The following is a 16,320-nucleotide window of genomic DNA, read 5'->3' on the forward strand; positions in this document are numbered from 1 at the left end:
GGATTAGCCAATCAGTCAGAGATGAGAATAAATCTCTTTAATATAGGGTAATGCTATACCTAAAACACAGCTGTTGAGGCTCAATCACTGAACAATGTTTTACTATTAAAAGGAACCACGAGATTTGGGGTTAGAACAAAATTGGTGCAGAGGTAAAATACCTGGTATAATCCAACTGAATGTCCTTCTGCCTTTATTTATATATTTTTCAACTCCAGGGACAGAGCATGAATTTTATGTAATTTTCCAGCAACTGCTTTGCGAAAATTGACATAAAACTGGTCACATTAAATCTGGTATAACAGGAGCTTTGCCACTCATTTCAATGGAAGGGAGGAACATGTGAAAAGGTAAATATTCCTTGCATTGTTTTTCATTGCATACAATATAGGGCAGAGAAAAGCACAGTACACAATACAATGAATGTGTCCACCATAATGCCAAGATGAACCAATTTAAGCTGCCTGCACATGATCCATATCGCCCCACAATCTCTGCATAGCCAAAACCCTCGTAAACACCATTATCGTATCTGCATTCACCCTGGCAGCATGTTCCAGGCACCCATCACCCTCTGTTTAAAGAACTTGCCCCGCACATCTCCTTGAAACTTTGCCCCACAGTTAAAATGTTCCACGGAAAGCCAATACTTGCAAGAACGATTGCAGATAATCCAGGCTACAAAATCATGCCAGTGAATGTAACTCCCTAATCGTATAGGCTGGATCGGGGAATTGCTTCCATAGTTTTTCTTCTTACCAAATGCTGATGCAAAGCAATAATTATAATTCTCTAAATTAATAAATAAAAGCTTGTCACCCTAAAAACAAGCTAATTAACACAACATATTTAAACACTAAACTACACTATAGCGTCCGCAAGTTTGAGTCGAAGGCCATGGCTTATACTTATTCTGTTGATCTCTGCAATTGTAGAGGACTGCACAACAGGCTTCAATACCTTAACCCGAGGAGGGCGGCAGGATGTAGTTGTGGAGAAAATGTTTATTAGCCCAATTTCATGCAAAAAAAACGTTCTGGAGAGGCCATGTATAAATAAATGACCTGCTAATATTAAAGTCCCAAAGAAGAGGAGCCATTTGGTTAAATTACTATATTTTTAAGTGAACAGGCAACTCGTCAAACACCATTTACTGTTAAAACGATATCTATCACAACATCATTCTGAGCAGAATCCAGTACCACATTGAGCAACAGCAAGTTGGCGGTTAAGTTACCTGTAATCACGATTACACAACAAGAGTCATATGGATTGCAGTTTCAGTTGTGAGTAATCCAAGTAATAAGTCACATAACAATAGATTGCAATTCCACTGAAATTGTTTAGCACACATGACTCAAAAGCAAAAATGCAGGCAAACTTTGTTTTGGTCTTGCCTTCAATTTCCAATTAACCGAATTGAATTTTACTCACAATCATTCATGCGAGGCTTTCTGCAACAGCTAGATTTGTACAAGTGAGGAGAGCTCGGCCAATTATGTAATACAATGCGCAATCTCCTTCAATGCTTGAAGATTCTATGATTCCATTTATCATATCAACAATACCAAATAAATAAAGAAGAAACATTAAAATTAAGTGCACAACTATAAAGTCTGTGAACACAGGAGGTTGTAATGCTGAAGCGACTTCCACTGTCTCCCTCTCCACCCCACCCCCACACAATTGTCCTCACTCCCAATTTCTCAAACAGTACTCCAAAGCTCAACAGCTGGCCAGCAGAAGGCGCCGAGGTGGCAGCCGGTTTCGCTGCCCGGTCCCGGCAGCCACTCGCAGCCACCCGAGCGAGTTGCTGGCATGATCCCCGACCCCCTCCTTCCCAACCCTCCTGCTCTCCCTGCTACTTTACCCAGTGGCGCTGTCCTTTTACAGCCGCCGTAATGAGGTATAGCCAAGTCTATTTTTCTTGGCTAACAATCTAGCCTTCAGCCTCCAAGACGCAGGTAAATTTTCGGGCAAAAAACAGCGTCTTCTCTGCCGGGAAATACGGTATTTTATTTCAATTAATTATATTCAGGCAACACACTTGCACACACACTTGCATGCAAAGCAAGATTCTACAAACAGGATTAGATTAATGACCACCTAATTTTAAAGACAAATTAGGTGGTTATTCATCTTTTTCTGTGTGTAAAATTTTGCTATATATGTTTGTAATGGTTGCGTTATGAATGCTATTTAGACACTGGGAAAACTATCTTTATTAGGGCATGTTTTAAATCCACCTCACTGTTTTACATTTCATGCAAAGGAAAACAACAATAATCCATCACTAGTCTGAACTGTCAGCCAAAAGCAAGTGTTCAAATCCTGTTGGGAGTCTCAAGTCCACAACTTTGACTTAGGCTACCACCAGGACAAAGTTGTTACTTTTATGATTTGTAGTCTATTTTGTAAACAACCATTATACAAACAACTTTAGAAAAAATATGCATCACCAGGTGTAGTATTTCAATGCAACTTCCAAGGAAATCTACATTACAAAATACAGTGGTAATACTGATACCATCTTAAAATAAGTGTGCCAGTGATTAGACGAGTTGTTTACAGATGATCGCTCCATTTATCTGCAGTTTCAAATGCAATCTACATGTGAAACATCCACATCTAAAAAAAGCTATTCTTTGCTATTTCCACTTTTCAAATAAATCAATAAATGGAAATTGCATCATTTATTTCTGGACCAAAAAAGTGTATCAATAATAAGCAAAGGCAGCAAGATTATCATACTTGTAAATTAGTATGGAATGACCCTAAATCTAGTTCGGAATTTTCACTTTAAGTGTTAAAGGCTCGATTGTATACCACATTTAATTCTGTTGGGAATTAGATTTAGGCACTGAAAAATGCTGCAATTGACAATGAATAATGAGCACAGACTGGTCAAATAAAACTATGGAATATTTTTAATTCATGATTAAATTCTAGAATGCAAGGATTCCTCACGCTTTCAGTTTGGCCATACTATAACGCTCCCCAAGTGTCAGATATCCTTCAATGAAAGAACTGTTAAGTCACCAGACTGCAGATTCAAAAACTATTCAACCCCAGAACACAAAAAAACAAACAAGATTTGACAAGCCAGTTCAGTTATAAGAGGCAGCACGGTAGCGCAGCATTAGAATTGTCGCCTTACAGCGCTTGCAGCACTGGAGACCCAGATTCGATCCAGACCACGGGTGCTGTCTGCACGGAGTTTGTACATTCTCCCCGTGGGTTTTCTCTGAGATCTTCAGTTTCCTCCCACACTCCAAAGACGTACAGGTTTGTAGGTTCATTGGTTTGGTATAAGTGTAAATTTTCCCTAGTATGTGTAGGATACTGCTTATGTGTGGGGATTGTTCGGCTCGGTGGGCCGAAGGGCCTGTTTCCGTACTGTATCGTTAAACTAAACTATACTGCTGTGTGTGCTATTTTCAGACTTAGAAACATAGAAAATAGGTGCAGGAGTAGGCCATTCGGCCCTTCAAGCCTGCACCGCCATTCAATATGATCATGGATGATCATCCAACTCAGTATCCTGTACCTGCCCTCTCTCCATACCCCCTGATTCCTTTAGCCACAAGGGCCACATCTAACTCCCTCTTAAATATAGCCAATGAACTGGCCTCAACTACCTTCTGTGGCAGGGAGTTCCAGAGATTCACCACTCTCTGTGTGAAAAATGTTTTTCTCATCTCGGTCCTAAAGGATTTCCCCTTTATCCTTAAACTGTGACCCCTTGTCCTGGACTTCCCCAACATTGGGAACAATCTTCCTGCATCTAGCCTGTCCAACCCCTTAAGAAGTTTGTAAGTTTCTATAAGATCCCCCTCAATCTTCTAAATTCTAGCGAGTACAAGCCGAGTCTATCCAGTCTTTCTTCATATGAAAGTCCTGACATCCCAGGAATCAGTCTGGTGAACCTTCTCTGTACTCCCTCTATGGCAAGAATGTCTTTCCTCAGATTTGGAGATCAAAACTGTACGCAATACTTCAGGTGTGGTCTCACCAAGACCCTGTACAACTGCAGTAGAATCTCCCTGCTCCTATACTCAAATCCTTTTGCTATGAATGCCAACATACCATTCGCTTTCTTCACTGCCTGCTGCACCTGCATGCCTACTTTCAATGACTGGTGTACCATGACACCCAGGTCTCGTTGCATCTCCCCTTTTCCTAATCGGCCACTTTCCTGTTTTTGCCACCAAAGTGGATAACCTCACATTTATCCATATTATACTGCATCTGCCATGCATTTGCCCACTCACCCAGCCTATCCAAGTCGCCTTCCAGCCTCCTAGCATCCCCCTCACAGCTAACACTGCCCCCCAGCTTCGTGTCATCCGCAAACATGGAGATGTTGCATTCAATTCCCTCGTCCAAATCATTAATATATATTGTAAATAGCTGGGGTCACAGCACTGAGCCTTGCGGTACCTCACTGCCTGCCAATCTGAAAAGAACCCGTTTACTCCTACACTTTCCCACTTTTAACCCAAGTCCTTCCCACATTCTCAGTGATACTGCCTGAGCCGCTGAGTTACTCCAGCATTTTGTGTCTATCTTTGGGAGTAAAAGATCGCACGTCAAGGCTCTTAATGGATGTCCCCCCAATCATAACCAATATTAAATCTTAAAACAATGAGTTTTCTGTTCATTAACATTTGCAGTTCCTGGACCTTGATGTGCTCGTTGGAGGCTGTGCTTCCTGCATTGCTTTTTGAAGAGAATTCTGGGGTCCACTGCCAAACTCTACATTATGTGATGGAGATTCGTGAACATGCTCATGTTCGTTCTGTTCATACTCCAGAATTTACAAACTTGATCAGACCATATTCCACTACTAGCAAACCAATGGTTTCATCCCATCAAGGGGTTATCCAACACAACCATGGGGGAAATACCAGCATTAACAACAAAATAAACTAAAATTAAGTCATATTACACAATTCAAAAGTGAAAATAATGAGGTTCATGGGAAGAATTGTGCCAGGTTGATACAAGCCCTTTGGGTAAATGCCCTACACTTCAGTAAATATTAGCTTACTGTATTTTCTCCCATAAATTAATTCCAAACAAACAGATCTAAAATTAGAGCACAAGTGTAATAAATTGGACAAGTATTAGTGGAGCTATGTGTAGTATGTTAGTAGGAATTCATTCAGCGTTTACACCTAGCTCCAATAATCTCAAATAAATATGTTTAAATGGCAGGCAACATTGGTCATGATTATGGGCATCTTGAAAGAAAAGAATCCAGGAAAATCAGATTTGAAAGACCATGGAACATGCTATGGAAAAGCAACAATTGACCATGGATGAAAGCTTGAAAATCTAACAAACAGAAAAGTCCTATATGCCTAGAGTTCAAACATAAATGCAATGCATAATTCATTTAGTCAATAGTCAGATTTATTCGTCACGTGCACAGTAAAGTGCAGTGAAATGCTGCACCATGAGAAAAAAGTTGCAGAACAATACTATAATAATGTCACATAAAAGCATCTTTTACCAATAAATTGGTTTCAAGCATACAAGTTGCATCCGTGCAACATTTATTTTCCTTAGATGCGGTATTCAATCAACCGGCAAGCCCAACATTTATTGCCCATCCTGCAAGACTGGAGGGTTGGGAGGAGAGGTAATTTTTGGAAAGGATTAGCCCAAGCTATGGGTATTTCACCAGCAAAGGAAGAAAAAGCAACAGGGGCACATGCACAAAGCAACATTATCAGAGCCCTAAAAACACATATACTGCATGGTTTCATCACATCCCAAGTGGAAAGAATAACAGTTAATTTCTAGTAATTCAAATGGATATAAGCAGCGCAGCTCCAAAATTAATTCCTTCAATTAGTGGCACAGCAACCCAAATGAAGCACTACTTTAATATGTGCACAAAACTAATTTCAGAAATGCAGACTCCAAGAGCACAAGACATTAAATTAAAACTATGAAGAATTCTTTAAAAGAGAAATTGAAGACATTTCTCAAATACTACTTATAGCAAAAGTATCAAAACAGCATGAATTAGTGAGTGAAAGCATGACAGAATAAAAGTCCAGGAAATAGAGAGTGGAAAATTCAAAACTGAGGAACACCCAAAACTGTTGATGTGCAAAAGGTGCAAGAGTTGTGAAATGAAGTCTACATCAGTGCATTAGTTTAGTAATCCAATTAGTCATTCAGACTCCTGGATTTTTGAAACAAAAAATATATTCAATGTCTTGGCAGCAGAGGATTCGATAATTAAATTAAAAAGATCTATATTCAAAATGATGGCCCAAAAAAAAGGAATAAAAGTCTGACGGATTTCCGTACAGAATCCAATTAGTTCACTGGTGTTTCTATTATTTTCAACCAGTCAAGCCGATCAACACGATTGACTCCAAATTATCTTCTTAAGTGGCCAAGCAATTAGGTATATCAAGCACATTCCCAAGTCAACTATAATTGGGCAATATATGTCGTGCCATTAACAACCACTTCCTCAAAATTAATATTTTTGTAAAATGTAAAACAGAAACAGAAACAGGCCATTCAGTCCTTGAACTTGGCCCATTTTCCTCTCAGGCAGAAAGAACACCGTTGGATACAACTTTCTAAATAACAAAAGCAGGAGCAGATTGGAGATAATCCAGTTCTTTTTGGACTAAGCCAGAGAAGGACACAAAGTGGCATTTAACCATTTACCAGAATTAATGCCTCAGAACAAGGAAGGGGTGGGAGATTGCAACCTTCACGTGGTCCGCCCTGTTTCGACGAATGCAATCAACCTAGCGTGCACAATCACGTAAGATCAAATAGAACAAGTTGTCCTACAACTTTAGGCTGTGCACGCCATACGCAAGAAGAAGAACAAGGAAGTAACAGAATTGTGAAGCGCTAGAAAAAAAGTCAGTTGAGATCAAAAAGAGATGGTGACAAACAACTGGCCAGCCTTTTGAAAGCCCAGCAGAAATGTTTCTAAAGTAGCTTTAAGCTGACAATTTAACATTCATTTTTTTTGGAATGGACTGGAGAGATTGTAACACAGAGTGAATCTCGGTAATATCCACTGTATATGAATGACGGAGCTCATACTCAGAAGAAAGAATTGCACCTTCTAGTTACAGGTGCCAATAAATCTTTGTACAGCTAATGAGTGGTAAGCAACATTAATACCACAGATGTACCATCCAACAACCATCACCAACAAGTGTAACCATCTGACCTTGATAGTCAAGAGCATAAGCATCAGCAAGTCCCCTATATCACCACCATCCGAGGAGTCACCATTGAGCAAGCACACACAATGGTGGTGTGGCAAGTACTATGGTAACAGAACCAGTTTAGAGGCTGTGTATCCTTCAGCAAGTATCTCTATCCCAGTTGTACCTAAGAATATGACGGAATAGTCAATACTTACATGGACGACTGCCGTTGCAAAACTCTCAAGGGGCTCAACACCATCCAGGACAACGCAGCTCACTCAACTAGCACCGCATGTACCACTCTAAACATTCATTCCTTACACCACCACTATACACCAGTGTACCATCTACAGATGTATTGGAGTCACTCAACTCGACAATGTGAACACACCCAGTTGCAAGTTTCTGTCCAAGTCACATACTAATTTGCCCTGGAAATGAGCTGTCACCTGAGCACTCGTTTTGGGAGTACGTTCACCAGGAAAACGTGGCTTTCCAACACAATTAGGAAAGGGAAAACATGCTGGCTCCATCAACAACACGCATACAATGTGTACTGGTGGTATTAGGCATGAATAAACACAGAAACACCAACAAATGTATCCTGATTAAATCCCCAATTTCTGTTTAGTTTTACAACTGAGACAAAGTATGACATTATAACTCACCATTGGATCTCTTAGTTGGAATAAAAAGCGGGCGAAAAAGAATAAATATGGACTCAAATATAGCAGGCAATGAGAGGTATGCAATATCAGTTTTGGTTAGATCGCCCAAAACAATTAAATAACATCAATTAAACGGATAAATAAGCAAGTGATGCCTGTATGGGACTGTTGCAACTGAAATCCAAATTTTTTTTAGGTTCAGGAAAACGGTGTACAGTATTTATCAGAAGTGGAAATAAATCATTCACGGATCCTGGAGCTGAATACAAACATTTGCAAACCCAAACGAAGGTAGTAACAAGTCAGAACGTTTGAGAAAGTTTGCTTTTTCACAATAATTCAATCCTCCAGAATGCGAAACACAATGAAAAAGAAAAAAGCAGTGGTTTGTAATCACGGAGCACGTAAAGTCCTGCAGCTCCAAAGTGTCGTTCTACTTCTTGTTTCTGAACGTTTTGGCGAGAAATTAATCCGAAAGAAATCACGCAAATAACCCGACGACAAAATGAAAAGTTGTGCCTGGTGTGCATCAGGGGAAAGGGGTGGGGTGGGGGAGGTTAACTCCGCCTTGTGGAAATCAACCGAGGAGTTCTTTGCACCTCAAAAGCAGCAGCCATGCTGTGGTGGATGCGCCAAGTAGCTGCCACTGATCTTCCTTCAGTCAGCGTCCTGTAGGGGAAGCCGCGGACCACTGCCAGTGGCAGTGGGAGGAAAGAGGACATGGCATCCCATCCAGTCGGCATCCTATGCAGCTGTAGTCCATAACTCGCTTTCCAGTCCGCGGCGTAGGCCCGAATAAACAATTGGACTACAATTCCCGAAATACACCGCGGGTCGGTCTACGCGTGCGCATTGTGCCACACTTGATGTTTATCATTACAGTTGGTGAGCCGCACGGTGCAACCAAACTTCAAAGATAGACACGAACATGCTGGATGGAGTAACTCAGCGGGACAGGCAGCATCTGTGGAGAGAAGGAATGGGGGGCATTTGGGTCGAGACCCTTCTTCAGACTGAGAGTCAGGGGAGAGGGAGACGTGAGATATGTTGAAGGGTAAAGTGAGAAAGCGACAGATCGAAGCAGACGGTGATCAAGGAGATGTAGAATGGTTCATTGTTGGCTCTGGAGAAGGCATGCAAGCAGTAAAATTAATCAGGACAGTGAAACTGTAGGAAGGAACTGCAGATGCTGGTTTACACCAAAGGTAGACAAAATACTGGAATAATTCATCGGAACAGGCATCATCTGTGGAGAGAATAAATGGGTGACGTTTTGGGTCGAGTCCCATCCTCAGACTGACATGCAGGGGAGAGGGAGACCAGAGATATGGAAATGTAAGGTGTGGAGTGGACAGATCAAAGCAGACAATGTGCAAGGAAGTGTAGAATGGTTCATTATTGGCTATGGGGAAGGTGACAACCAGGCATACAAACTAACATTAATCGAGAGGACAGTGGAACTAGTCGGAGAACTAGGGTGGGGAGGGACAGTGAGAGAGAGAGAAGGAAGGAAAGCAAGAGATACTTGGTTCGAGAAATCAATATTAATACCGCTGTGGGTATGTATGCTGCCCAAGCGAAATACGAGGTGCTGATCCTCCAAATTGCATGTGGCCTCACACTGACAGTGGAGAAGACCCAGGACAGAAAGGTCAGTATGGGAGGGGGAGTTAAAGTGTTTAGCAACCAGGAGATCACATAAGCCCAGGCGGACTGAGCTGAAGTGTTCAGCGCAACAATCTCCCAGTCTCACTGATATACAGGAGTCCACACTTGGAACAGCAGATGAGGTTGCAAGAGGTTCAAGCGACCCCCTGCCTCACCTGAAAGGACTGTCGCGATTCTTGGACGGAGGGAGGAGGAGGTACCGTACAGGTGTTGCTCTCCTGCGGTTGGAGGGGAAGGTACCTGGGGAGGGGGTGGTTTGGGTGGGAATGGATGATTTAGTGGAGAGCATAGCCCGCTGCCTGTTGGATACAGTGGCTCTCCCTCTTAACGGGTGAAACTCCGCGTCAATCAATGGCGCTTCCCTTCAAGTTAGGTTGAGAATCGAATGCAAAGCTCGCATTTTGGTGAAATAGTATTAAAGAAAGCGGCGACTTTCGGTAGCAGCTGCAGACAACGCCAAACCAACGCGGGTAGGGCCCACCCAGCCGCTACTGAATACTCTCAATACTCCGAATACTCTCACCCCCCCCGAATAACACTGCCGCCGCTGCTGCTGCCTCCGGCACTTGCATGGAAAAACACACACACACTGACTTGGTGGGGTCGGGCGAAGTTGCGGGAGCGGTTGCCCGGCGCGGCGAGGCTCAGCTGCCCCCCTCCACCGTCCCTGCAGACCCACGCCGCCGCCTCCGCCTCGGCTCCAGGCTGAGCCGCCAAAAGCAGCGGCACAGACGGGCACACCGTGTCTCCGAGATAAGTGTGGGAGGGGGCGGTGTACTCACCGGCTCGACGGGACTGGAGGTGGGTGGGGGGGTTCAACAGGGGAGGCGATTCACCAGCCTGACCTTCGCTTCTGAAGACGGCCTCTCCGAGCTGTCCGCCATGTTGCTCCTTGTGTATTTAAATGGCAACCGCCCACAATCGAGGGAGGCGAGGCGAGCGGAGGGAGAGAGAGGGGGGGAGGGCGGGCAGTGGGGAGGTGGGCCCTGCCTAGCCTAGCCTAGCCTAGCCCCAGAGCGACATACGCTGCTGCTCAGCTGCTGCCGTGGCCCCACAAACAGCCACCATCGCGGCGCCGTTCACCTGGCTGCCCGCGGCGGGGGCTAGTGCCAGGCTCGGCGCTGGGATGGATCTCCGGGGCGGCCAAGACACCCATCCTGTACTGTCCTGTCCGTGCAGCTGGTAGTCTTGCCCTCCTCCCCTCCCACACACATACACACACACACACAAGCCAGCAGTAATATTAAAACAGACCTGTTACCTCCTTCTTGAAGTGAAGCGTGCAAAAACTAAAAGTCTCTCAAACTAAGCCGAGATTCACGACACATCGCGGGCTTCATCGCTGCGGCTCGGGATTTCTCAGTGGAATCGGGAAATATGTGGCTTGCCGGATTTAATTTGATCGAAATAGCGATGTAACGATCAACGGGATTTCAATATGTCAAAACGAATCCTGCTTTTTGGCAGATTGTCGACTAGGCACCAGAAGTGGTGGTGAAGTTTGGGGAGGGTGCTACAAAGTTCAGAGCCTGGGCAGCTGCCAGTTGTGGGAGGAAATGAAAGTGGAAGCTCAAGGAGCTGGAACCGGGGAACGGAGTGCAGAGGCTTGAAAAAGGTTGCAGTGATAAGGAGGGGTTAAGGCTCTGAATAGATATAAATACAGCTTTCCCCTGACACTCAGTCTGAAGAAGGGTCTCGACCCGAAACGTCACCTATTCCTTTTCTCTGGAGATGATGTCTGACCCGCTGAGTTACTCCAGCTTTTGTTTCTATCTTCGGTCGAAACCAGCATCTGCAGTTCCTTCCACCACAAGGCTTTGTTTATTACGCATTCACATTTTAAATCTATCGTGTCTTTTGGGAATAAAGACTGTTCGTGTCTTTTTAGGGATAACGCTTATTAGTACTCCGGATTTACAGGTTTGCAAATATCGATAAATTAAAATATTCAGGATTTTAAAGACGGTATAATAGGATTATTCATCGGTCTTATAACAGATTGGCTTTAAAGTAGAACGTGTTCTTTTTTCAATTTCCAGCGCACTATTTGGAATAGCTAAGGGGGTAACTTGCAATTTAGGGAGAAAAAGCGGGGTGTTGTACAAGAGACCAAGTTGGAGGAATGTGATATGCTGGCACTTGTGGGTGGGAGCAACATTGTATGGTTGCAGAAATATGAAAAGTTGCGTCCGGGGATGCATTTATTTCGAGGAATTGTGGTACCTAGAGAAGATGTGGATCAGCAGTTCAGAGTGGAGAGAAATAATAGATGCTGCCTGATCAGCTAAGTATCTCCATCATTTCCCGTTTTTACTTACATTTTTTAGCGCCTGAGTTTTTGTTTTTTAGAAAATGTAAAATAAATTTAGACACAAGAAATGCCTATCCAAAATATCCAAGTGTTGTCTGGTAAAAAGTAAATGAGAATTCCGTAAATTACATTCAGAAAAAAAAGGCATCTCAACCATTAGAGGCATATTAGAAAATAAAGTACAGATGCTGACATTCTGAATTAAAAACAGAAAATGCTGTAAACACTTAGCTAGTCAGACAGCACCCATAGAAAAATAAACAATTAATGTTTCAGGTCCAGCACCCACACACAACTGACTGACTTCATCCACTTCACCACCAACTTCCATCCGGCACTCCAATACACCTGGACCATTTCCGACACTTCCCTACCATTCCTTGACCTCACCATCTCCATCGCAGGGGACAGACTTCTGACCGACATACACTACAAACCAACTGACTCACATGGCTATCTGGACTACACGTCTTCCCACCCTGCCCCCTGTAAAGACTCCATCTCCTACTCCCAATTCCTCCGGCTACGCCGCATCTGCTCCCAGGATGAGACGTTCCACACCAGGGCATCGGAAATGTCCTCGTTCTTCAGGGAACGGGGATTCCCCTCGGCCACTATAGATGAGGCTCGCACCAGGGTCTCATCCATACCCCGCAACACTGCTCTCTCTCCCCATCCCCGCACTCGCAACAAGGGCAGAGTCCCCCTAGTCCTCACCTTTCACCCCACCAGCCGGCAAATATAACAAATAATCCTCCGCCACCTCCAACGTGACCCCACCACTCGCCACATCTTCCCATCTCCCCCTATGTCTGCCTTCTGCAAAGACCGGTCCCTCCGCAACTCCCTTGTCAATTCTTCCCTTCCCTCCCGTACCACCCCCTCTCCGGGCACTTTCCGTTGCAACCGCAAGAAATGCAACACCTGTCCCTTCATCTCCCCCCTCGACTCCATTCAAGGACCCAAGCAGTCGTTCCAGGTGCGACAAAGGTTCACCTGTATCTCCAACCTCATCTACTGCATCCGCTGCTCTAGATGTCAGTTGATTTACATCGGGGAGACTAAGCGGTTGGGCGATCGTTTCGCCGAACACCTCCGCTCAGTCCGCTATAACCTACCTGAACTCCCGGTGGCTCAGCACTCCAACTCCCCCTCCCATTCCCAATCCGACCTCTGTCCTGGGTCTCCTCCATTGCCAGAGTGAGCAACACCGGAAATTGGAGGAACAGCACCTCATATTCCGCCTGGGATGCTTGCATCCGGATGACATGAATGTTGAATTCTCCCAGTTTTGCTAGCCCTTGCTGTCTCTTCCCCTTCCTTAACCCTCGAGCTGTCTCCTCCCATCCCCCCGCCCTCGGGTTCCTCCTCCTCCCTTTTTCCTTCCTTCTCCCCCCCCCCCCCCATCAGTCTGAAGAAGGGTTTCGGCCCGAAACGTCGCCTATTTCCTTCGCTCCATAGATGCTGCTGCACCCGCTGAGTTTCTCCAGCATTTTTGTGTACCTTCGATCTTCCAGCATCTGCAGTTCCTTCTTGAACACTTAAACTAGCTTGTTTATTCCCCTTTTCCAGTTTTGAGTAAGAGTCATGGACTGGAACATCAATTCTGTTTCTCTTTTCACAGATGCTTCTGAGTATTTTCAGCATTTCCTGTTTTTATTACATGGGCACATTCCTGCTGTATGTTCCCACATAGCCAGCAGATTAACTTGATTCATGTTAACTACAGGTTTGTGTAACATGGGTTCTGATGTGGATGATGTGACAACTATTGGTGGTTAGGAAAGGAAGTATTAAGAATAAGCAAGAGGTAGATTAGAATAGAATCAGATAATGGTTAAAAATAGCCCAGATACAAGTTTGAAGGCTACCCCTAGTTCCCCAGTTATTGCACTGAGAACAATATGGTACACAGTCATAGAGCTGTACAGTACAGAAATAGATCATTTAGCCTGCCTTGTCCATTTCAACCAAGTTGCCATGTTAGGTTAGTCTGATTTGCCTGCATTTTGCCCATATCCCTCTACCTTCCTATCCATATATCTGTCCAGATGTCTTTTGAAAGTCATTATATAAAATAGAATTTAGGATTCAAGTAATTTGTGGGATGTTCTTTCGAGGCCATGATTGTCTTAAGACATTTGCAGATGCTGTAGTTGCAAAATCACAAATTGAGAGGCTTCAGTGTTGAGCCACATATGTCTTTTATATAGTTCTGATTCATGTTTTTTAAACGTGTTCATTTGCTGTATGTGCAGTGACCGTCTGCTCCGGGCTCAGAGAACAAAATGATGAGTTTGAAATGGAGAGATAAATTATTAAGTATTACTAAATGTAAATGTAGCAGTTCATGATTACCGAAAATACATCCTGAAATCAAAAGCAGTAAGTGAAAGAAAAAGAAACAGCAATTAACAGAGTCATTTTGAAAATTATTACAGACAGAAGAAGAGAACAGGTGTTGACCAAGAGCGAAAGCAACACAGAATAATGAACAATCCTATGGGATTCCTAAAAATCCTAAGGGATTCCTAAAAATACTTTAAATAAATGGTAGCAATCATTATAATAAAATAGAGGACTTCCTTACTTCTGAGCAAAGATCTTATAGCGGAGCTCCGCTATAAGATCTTTGATTCTGAGGAGGTGAAGATACCAGATTTGACAAAGATTGATCTATTTATGTAAGCAGGTGCATTCATATCATAAACTAATCTGGGAACCAAGGAAAGACAAAATGCTGGAGTAACTCAGCAGGTCAGGCAACATCCTGGGAAAACATGGATAGGTGACGTTTTGGATAGGGACTCTTTTTCAGACTGATTGCAGGGGTGGGGAGAAATAAAGCTAGCAGAGTGGAGGGACGTGACAGAGCATGGCAGATAGTGGCCATGCTCTGCCACGTCCCTAAGTAAATTGGATTGGACAACACTTGCATATTTTGGATAAGAATTTATTTTATGTGGAATATGGCAATTATTAATCTAAGAGCAAACAAAAATGAAAAAAACTATGTGGGACCTGCAATATTCCACCTCTCCACCATTTCCAGGGTGCTAGTATGGGTGTGGTGGGCTGAAGGGACTGTATTCCAGAGGGCCAGTATGGACGTTGTGGGCCAAATGGATTATTGGGCTGGCGGCTCAGTCATTCAAGCTTGTTGCGCTGGCAGCTCACTCACTTACGGCTGCCGGGCTGGCAGTTGACTCACGGCTATTCCTTGAAATTCCATTTCAAGCAGGGTACAAGGCCACCAAATTCAAGTGCAGTTTCATACCATTTCAAGCAGGGTGCAAGGCCACTAAAGACAGCGAGTCATGATCACTCCATCTTGCAGAGACTGACCCACACTTGTGGGTTTTATAGTCCCTCCCACCAGAAGCGGTGTGGCCTTCACGGCGTGATTGACAGGAGAATCTCAACATTTTTAAAACACTAATAACTCTTTTATTTTCCATCGATGTGAAAAATCCTCGGCACCTGATGAGCGGAGGGGGGCACTGAGTAAGATGGCCAAAATTCACAGCCGTACGTGGTAGCGTCTTTTCTAAAATCAATATGAAGCGCAAACAGGAAATGGCCAAGATTAGACTTTTAATTATATAGAAGGCAAGGCAACTTTAATTAGGCAACACAGCTTTAGCATTTACCAAACCAAAGGCAACACAACTTTAGCATTTCCAAACCAAAGGCAACACAGCTTTAGCATTTCCAAACCAAAGGCAACACAGCTTTAGCATTTCCAAACTATATTTGCCAGGTCAGTAAAACCACTCAGTTTAGTAGACATGTGTTCAATGTTATTCACAGCTCAGATTGAGAGACATGACCCTCTCGCTCCCCCATCTTGCAGAGACTCTGAGGCACTCAACACTTTCGGGTTTTATAGTCCCCTCGGAAGGGGTGTGGCCTTCAGAAGAGAGAATCGCAACATTTTTTAAACACTAATAACTCTTATTTTTTATCAATGAGAACAATCCTCTTGTTCTGCGCAGCGGAAGGGGACTCTGAGTAAGACGGCCAAAAATCACAGCCATAAGTGGCAGCGTATACAGAACACCAGGAAGTGGCCAAGATCAGACTTTTAGTAATTATAAATAGATAGCTGAACTGCTTCTAATGTTAAGATTTTCTAAAGTATAAGGACAGATGGAAGAGTCTTGGTTTGTTTACACTAAAGAGTGGGCTTGAGAGGCATTCAAGATAAATATTGAACTCTGGTAATATTTTCAAAGGAGTCACAAACTCTTGAGTGAACTCTGGAAATGAGAGCTACATTGCATTTAGCAACTTTCCACAGAATATGGTGAATATTTGGGGTTAGATATTGCTAGATAATGAAGAATTAAGCAATTGAGTATGATTAGTTTTGAACTCTGTTGGTAGATTCTGAATTGATACCAATCCTTTCCTGTATTCTTTATGAGAGAATAATAGGGATAAAGTAAAGTAAAATGCATTATCAAGTAGAAAGAGA

At 43.5% G+C, this 16,320-nt stretch overlaps 1 protein-coding gene across 1 annotated transcript in view; it reads right to left on the reverse strand.

Annotated features, from left to right (window-relative positions):
* ncoa2 (nuclear receptor coactivator 2) overlaps positions 1-11,133 on the reverse strand; it is a 301,026-nt gene extending 289,893 nt beyond the window's left edge. The window contains 1 exon segment of the mRNA XM_055634454.1: positions 10,794-11,133. The gene's annotated coding sequence lies outside the window, so the exon portion shown is untranslated.
* Between the last annotated feature and the right edge of the window lie 5,187 nt (positions 11,134-16,320).

The sequence above is a fragment of the Leucoraja erinacea genome, chromosome 4, assembly GCF_028641065.1.
Source record: "Leucoraja erinacea ecotype New England chromosome 4, Leri_hhj_1, whole genome shotgun sequence".
NCBI lineage: Eukaryota > Metazoa > Chordata > Chondrichthyes > Rajiformes > Rajidae > Leucoraja > Leucoraja erinaceus.